This window comes from Ornithodoros turicata, chromosome 1 (assembly GCF_037126465.1).
Source record: "Ornithodoros turicata isolate Travis chromosome 1, ASM3712646v1, whole genome shotgun sequence".
NCBI lineage: Eukaryota > Metazoa > Arthropoda > Arachnida > Ixodida > Argasidae > Ornithodoros > Ornithodoros turicata.
In genome coordinates this window covers 109,323,750-109,331,903 of record NC_088201.1, presented here as the reverse complement: position 1 = coordinate 109,331,903, position 8,154 = coordinate 109,323,750, and the positions used below count along the sequence as shown (strand labels likewise).

The 8,154-nt window shown below is 40.7% G+C and overlaps 1 long non-coding RNA gene across 4 annotated transcripts; it reads right to left on the bottom strand.

Moving 5' to 3' along the window:
- Positions 1 to 743: 743 nt before the first annotated feature.
- On the bottom strand, positions 744 to 3,299 carry LOC135367663 (uncharacterized). Of its 4 annotated transcripts, none has more exons than XR_010414504.1 (5): positions 3,173 to 3,299; positions 2,601 to 2,754; positions 2,126 to 2,184; positions 1,188 to 1,903; positions 744 to 822 (listed from the first exon to the last, which is right to left on the bottom strand). It is a non-coding gene; the product is annotated as an uncharacterized LOC135367663 (long non-coding RNA). The 4 variants fall into 4 exon arrangements; XR_010414505.1 differs by lacking the exon at positions 2,601 to 2,754 and having other exon boundaries at positions 1,188 to 1,304; positions 1,359 to 1,903; XR_010414503.1 differs by lacking the exon at positions 2,601 to 2,754 and having other exon boundaries at positions 1,188 to 1,560; positions 1,738 to 1,903.
- Between the last annotated feature and the right edge of the window lie 4,855 nt (positions 3,300 to 8,154).

Genomic DNA, 8,154 nt, shown 5'->3' with positions numbered 1-8,154 from the left:
ACGCATTTTTGAAGGGAGGCCAGAGCACAACACTCTTTGTTGACAAAATGGCTAGAGCATATACTGAAATACAAGTTGCTGCACCCTTACAAAAACATTGATCACCTTTCTACAGGAAGTGGGTAGAACATTAATCACCCAGCCATGAGACTGTGTATAGAAAGTATCCAGACTGTCTACCACCCACGTCACCTTTTTATGGGCAATTGGAACACACCTTCCTGTAGAACGTCTACCGACAATTTGGTGACTAAAAATCTACCCACTGTCTGGCCAAAGTCTGCCCACCAGGGACACCCTGGGCGGCCCAGGCTCCTCCATTTCTTCTCCGTTTTTTAAATTTGTGGTTCTAAAAATGATATTGCAACTGTACAGGCACACAAATGTGAAAGATGTGAGGCAGTTTACAGACAAGTGCCAGCTGCACTGCAAACAATATTCCCTGAAAAAAAAACACCTGTAAATGCATGGTAGCTGTATTAATTGTGAACACCGTGAAAAAGACCGAAAAGATTTTTCGAGATATACGACGCAAACTCGTGAAATTCACATGTCGCTGTATTTCTACATTACGTGTTCACCCCAGCTAAAAGATGGGACAGTGTTCTTGTTGTTTAATGGCTAACCATTATTATGATTGGATACTGTATTATAGAAACACGCACCAGCCTGTAAAAATTACTGTCTATCATTTCATGAACTAGTGTTTGGCCTGTATCATTATCAGACACCCACACCGCCTGTTATGTGTTCATAAAGCGATATATTCACTGAAATGTACAGTGCAGTAACTTTCTCCAGCACAACAGCTTGGAATGGCTCCTGAAATCAGAACAAAACATGGAATTAGGAACATTGAGTGTAAGGCATACGAAAAGACAAGACATATTTATGTATTAACTGAAGTGCTCAACACACTGTTTGAATCTGTGCACTTTAAAAAGTACAATGCACATACGTGGACAAAGTACGTGAAAACACAAAAGTATTTCTGTTGTGCCCTGTACTATTCATCTTATCCTAACGAACACATGCAGAAGATGCAAGGAACAATGCCAAGACTCAAAATAGGGCCTCAAAAGCACAATGGTTAATGGTCAAAAGTATGAAATTTTGGGAAATGTGGACCAAATAGAAATAATCAGCACCAAATTGCAGACTAAGAAAGGGCTAATGGGGATACCTACCTTTCAACTTTACCCCAGTTCGCAGATGAGTGACAGAACGCAAACAGGCATGCTACTTAAGCTTGATTACCATTGGGGTGCTTTGTTCCACTTTCAGTGCTGATGTGTCCAAAATAGCTGCGAAATAAAAAGGATGGCATTTTTCAACAATCATAATTTTTCATGCTGTACCATGTCAGGTGCTGAACTGCCTTCAAAGCTTCATGTGCAGGTCGGCCATCTGTTCATGAATTAGAGAAGGCCACTAATTTTCTTCTGCCACCGGAACTGGCACAATAAAATTTGCAAACCTAGCTGTCCACAAGTCGATGTATGATAACCAAGTTTGCCAATAACACCACATTGCCTAGAGCAGCAGCAGGTTTTTTGGTATCTGTGAAACCAAGGAATAGAAAGACAAAAAAAAAGACACATTTGAAACACATGGCCGTGAAACTTATTCTCACCCCACAATAAGAATGAACAATACAAGCACGAATACAGCGGAGTAGTTGTCGACTACGTGATAACGATTTATGATACGATGAGTGTAATACATGAGAACGCATACCATTGCATGGATTGTAACATAAGAAACGTTGGTGGCAGGCACTGCACATCGTAGTTGAAATACACTCCGAGCTGAAGCGCCAATCCTTTCTCCACGCTCCTTGCAGTTAGCGTTTTGTCATTGTCCAAGGGAAGAACAATGCCTGAGAAGAGTAGTAGTGATGACGCTATAAGAGAGAGAGAGAGAGATGTACATAAATCTATTGCAGTGACTGCAAATGCTTTGAGAGCCCATGTTGCAGCTGCAGCACAGATTCTTGTTTTGTGACAGCATACTTACTTTCAGTTGCACAAAACATAAATATGTTTTACACAAAGAAGAAGAAATGACCACTGCAAGGTGCCAATAGCAGTAAAAAAACACTTCCAAGAAATGGAAGCACTCATACCAATAGCAGAGGCGTGGTGTTGGGGGTCCTCACTCTACAGCTGTCTGGCCAGCTTTGTGCTAAAGAAAGATTGGATACCTAACTCAGTAATGCAAACAATTGAACTCTCATATAATAATCATCAGACACAAGAAAATATGCAACATTAAACAGAAACTAAATATATAATAAAAAAATAACCATAAAGCATTGTGCGCTCGTTACTGCTTGCAAACTTTTTGTCTGCACTTTGCTGTATCACTGACAGACAGGAAACAGAGACAATGGAGAAAATCGCCTGTGATTGCCTAGTTGCTGCCTTTAGAACTGCGTGTCTGAATTAAAGTTCAAACATCCTGCCCTGACACAACGTTCAGACATCAATCATACTACATTGATCTTTGACATTTCCTTTTTGACGTGTGTCACCAAGAAATGTGTCAATGATCATATTATCACTGAACTCTCAGAATCAAGACGGTGCATGAGAACTTACAGTGTGGAACGAGGTGCAGACCTCATAGTTTTCATTAAAATAAGCACAGACCGGCTTCAACACAAAGATATGTTTTCCTGGGCAGCCATGTTCACCACGGGAGCCCTATATGGGCTGCAGCAACTTTCTTGTTTGCGGCTTCCATTCCAGTCTCCTTGGGTACATGACACAGATACGTCATAGATGAATGTATTTGGAAGTGCCTTTGATAGTCATAAAGGTATACTTGAGAAAAGGTGTAAAGGTACTCAATCTCGGCTGAGCGTTCAATATCGTTAACCGGAGTTGGTGAACCCCGGCCTATTTCAAATGTCCACGAGGATGAGCGCACACCCATCCAATAGTTCCAGAATGTTACACATTGCTCATTTTAGTGGTTTGAGAAGAAAGTTTTAAGAACATGCATGGCTACGACATGGACAGTGTGACAAGTGAGAACACAGCGGAAGGCGACAACATTCCGTTGAAGAAGGCGCCATTCACAACGTATTTGGTAACACACAACGGCGGCACATATTTCCCTTTATTCCAAAAAGCTGACAGCATAAAGGACATAATAAGAGTTCACATACCTTCAAAATCTTATTGCGAAAGCCCACGAGTGAGGCACAGCTTTGACTTTGACGATTTTGACAGTCGGGGCACACTTGCGTTCCTCACACAGGTGCCGGTTGCTGGAGGCCATGCAGATCCAGTGCGCATGCCCAGACACCTCCTCCCCCGCGAAATAACAGGAAACCCGCGTGATTTGAAAACACGGGATCGCGCCCGCGGCGATATGCCCGTATTTTTCACGACTATTTTTTAAAGTGTGCTGTTGCTTTGTCAATCTCCTGTTTGTTTCTTGTCATTACGTAACGTGACTCTTAACATATTGGTATTAAGAATTGTTCCACTTACTGTGATGCTTGAATTTCTGTGGATTTCACTGATGCTGCCCCATTGCATAAACATCTGCAGTCCCTTAATTGTAGAATTATTTGCGATACAACTGTTAATCAGAAATTTAGTACTTTTTTCTTAGTGAATATAAGATTTTATTTATTTTTCTGACGTCTCGCTTTGTCAAACTCTCTGCAAGTGAGCTTGCGGTCAAGGTCAAATTAATGTCACTAAAGTGTAATGTAATCAGTAACCACATTCCAAATTATTGCCATCTGCAATGAACAGCATGAAAGCGCTATTGTAGTGGTACATTAATGGTCTACCAACAGCCTGCATACCAAGTCGTTAAAACGACCACAGCGGTGAAAGCTAAAGGAAGTGCACAAGAGGTAGGTAGACTGTCTGTATACCGGGTACAAAGGAAGGAGCAAACCATAGAAAGGTGACATGGTATAAAGGAAGTACATAAGAGGACCACTAAAAGGTGAAAACTGTTTTTGTAAGGGTGGGGCACATTCGTTGAGTTTATTGGGCGTGATACATTTGTAACGGTGAGGAGGTGCTTCTTTCCAATTAATCCGTGTCGCTGCTGAGTCAAGGCATAATCAATAACGTGTCTCACATTCCTTCCTATCAAATACTGTGTTTTTAATTCAACCTATTGTCTATAATGCGATTAGCTGTTTAGTGGAGCTGTAAAACTGATCGAATTCCACTGTTGCTTGACGAGCGTTACGCATAGATAAACACTTTCACGGCTAGCAGCACGCGAACGATAAAAATATATAACGATTTTCGTTGTTCCCCCATATCCAGTTAGCGTTTACAGAAGTTTCTGCTTGCTTTCAGCACAACAAAAATGTGGCTGTCCGAACAAGATGTCATAAACTTCACATTTATACGTATATCTCCAGGCGACGTCCCTGTGACGTTCAACCAGTGCCCAAAATCTCGTGTACTGGATCTTATATGGATATCCCAGGGATCTCCAGGCTGCTTCCTCCAGTCAAATATCCAAAACGCGATATCCTGCAGATGTACCTAAGACATCTGTTATTTACTGGATAAAACCGAAACGCGAATGTCGTTCTGAGACATCCAGTAGATATCGCATGGTTGTCCGGATATTCAGGACGTTCGCGATCCTATGGGGATGTCCTATGGATATGAATGGTTTACTGGGATGTAGCGACGAGAGACGTAAAAGGAAATACAAATCACATTCTAAACTTTTTGTGGGATTCTGTGCATTTTCCAGAAGCTTTCTTTGAATCACACCCCCACGCTGCGTTGTGTGGCACGCTACAAACTACTGCATTTTATGTCTAACATCTCGATATTGTTTGTAATGAGCACCGTCGCACAAAAACATGCACACGAAAGCTCCTGTAGCCATGCGGTTGCACACTATGCAGACGCAAAAGAAGTACCAGAGCACATATTGCCTCTTAGAAATGGTGTTTTTAGAAATGTGGTGTCTGAAGAGTTAGGGCATAGCATAGATCCTAGAAATCAGGTGCACCTTATCCTTCTGTAGAGTGCTCTTTCAATTCACAACTCAACCAATGGGGTGTAAAAGTGTTAGAGGCAATTATGTGACTTGTCGTCCTGGGTGACATCACTGGCCAGCCTCGGAATTAATTCCGTGCTCAGGAATTATTGTACAAATCACTTTGTATGTAGGACATGATAAGTAATATGTAAGTTGCAACCTTGTCTGCAGCATTCTCGATGGCCTCTTACCTTCACAGTCAGAGACACGTTACCATACCATTTAAAAAGGGCACTCTTACAGGGGCCGTGTAACTTGAGTTTTTAATTTATCAAAATATAAGTATACAATATGTAATATGAAATTGATATAAAATAAAAATAACATTTATTAAAAGAATTTATAAAAAATAAATAAAAAGGCTTCATGGAAGCAATCCGTTAGCATACCCATTGCACATGAAGCACAATTATATATGCTTGGACATCATCTAATTAATCTTCTGAACCATATGTGTGGCTGCATACGAAATTGTTTATGCGCATGCTCTACCTTCCTATTCCTACATGTGCACACGAATAACAGTGAATATATGTGAAGTGGCAAAAAGCAACGCTAGAATCTACCATCATTGTGCCCCTTTAACTTTTCCACATTTATGTCTGGTGAACAGGGAATATCTCACTAGAAAAGAAGACATTTGTGCATTGTTTGGCAAGCAAATAAATATATTTATTTACATTTTCCATCAATCAACAATGTTGTGACCTGGTGCAAATATTAATGTCAACAAGGGAAGTACTTACAAACTATTCCTATGTGCTCAAATGCAGATATGACAATTCTGTTTTTGTACCTCAGCACAGTACAGTTTCAAAATTAACAAACTGCACAGCATCAGCAATCTTAAAGTATCTCAAGAGGGGAATCACATAAAGCTCCAATAATAGACTGTGCAAACAGAGCTAACAAAAAGAAAACGAAGTACTTCAAGAAAAATCTGAATAATCTGTTGCCGTTGTGATATGTACTACTATGCACAGTTCATGAATGGAACCTGTTACCTCATTGCATTGCCTCCATGTGAACACTAGAACAGGCAGCTTTTTAGGTCGCTCTTTTCGTTTTTTTTCTATTGTCTTTTTTTGTTTTCTGTTTTTGCAATAACAAGCATGGCCATAGTGAAACACAAGCAGCCAACGACAGGATGAGACATCTGCAATGCGACTGCTAGCTCTAAACTGATATATTTATTAGCAGACTCTGGAATACACACATATATGCTGCTAAGCAAATGACAATTTAACCACTAGAATAACAGACAAGAAAAAAGGGTTATATATCTTCCCTTCTCCTCATTCTATTTCACAGGCAGCCCTAGTATCATTCTGAGTGTGTCCGTGCGTTCCCTTTGAGATAACGTATCTCAGACAGAATCAAATCCAACAGCGGACTGCTTACACATGCAACTGTCTTGGATTCCTCTAACCACTTGTTATTTAACCGCTGCCTTGAGCTGTGTGTTCTGGAAATTTAGGCAGCATCCAAAGTCCCTGCAATATGTTGCCATGTTTCTCGAGGGCATCAAAAGTCTGTCCTTGGCTGCCTGTGTGTCACTATGGCTCTCAGAGACAAACTACCCCATTTCAACACAGTGGAAAACACAGATTTGTAAATAGCATCTGTTGATTGCACTGTACATACCCCCCATATAAAGGATCATAGTGGATACTACATCTCGTGCGATAATGTCAGGAACACAAAAAAGCAAGATTTGAAACCACTCTTACGTCGTAGTAGTAGTATTTGTGTGAAGCTACGCAATTCCTGTCCTGCAAATAATTTGAACCATATGTTTCATCTGCCAGCGTGATGATCCCCTGAAAAGCAATTCACACTTGGCGGGAACTACTGGTTCTGAAACCTATCCCTGACATGTGTAGCCATCAGGAAGGAAACCCAAGGGCTGCAGTGGAAAAGACAAACACACATGGGCTATGTTCTCACTGTGTATCAGCTGCTCTGGCTACTAAGAAGAACATGTTCCAAATTAATGTAACATGGCTTGACATGATACGCCGGCGAAAGCTAACCAATAAAATTAGTAGTTAAATGTACAATACGTAAACACTTGCCATAACATGACAGTTTCCTTCCTGCATTCATGCGCTACCATTCAACCCACATAAACAGTGTACTGAATTTTTTTATAGCATTACACGTCGTTTGACAGAACTTGAACAAGATTATATAGCACACGATAATAGTAGAGTGAACATAATCAGCAGAAAAAATGGCTAGGAAGCAAGCGAGCTGGTGAAGATGATGCATATGTAAAACCCCGAGACTATAGGGAACACAAAGGGACGTGTTTGTGTCTGTCCCTTCGTGTTCCCTAGTCTTGGGGTTTTACATCATGCATAATGTCCAGCTTTCCATTCACGCTTAATGGCCGTAGCAGTAATGCATGAAGGCCACTGCTAAGTTGTGTTGAGAAACACCACTTTATGTTTGCCATGTCTAAATGAAACGTACCTGACCTGATCCAAATTAACCGTTCTGAGTCTGGAACACACAAAGAGAAAAACGCAACACACGCCACAACATTAACAGATAGGCAAATGAGCTGTGGCGAGCTACACCTTGGGACAAAGTCAACAAGTAATTCACCAAAAGTCAATGAGCGGCTGAAATGTAACATCTCTGACTGGTAGCAGGACGGTCCACGTTCAATTCCTGGTGCTGGCACTGACTGGCTTTTTCATGAATTATTTGTTGAAGTTTCGATGTACTTGAGAACCATTCGTCAACCATTGTATCCTCAGGAGGTGATGACGGTTTGTCATCCCAAAGACACTCCCTTTCTGGCATGTGTCCTTATGGATGCTCATCACTGCAGAAGAAAAAAAAAAAAGAAAAAGCATTTAATGACAAGAAATGGATAGTCGTATTTACTGTATAATGATTGTGCACAACAGAAAGAAGACTTTCGCACAGAAGGTTGTACTTCTTGAGGTCTAACATCAAATTACAAAATTCCAGAATATATGACATGTTGTAATGTAGATAATAAGTAGAGTGATTGAGCTGTCGAGTTGGAGTTGAGGGGGGAGTTGTACCCCCTTTTTATTTTATTATATATGATTGTATAATTATTTTTGTGTCTGTACCAACCCT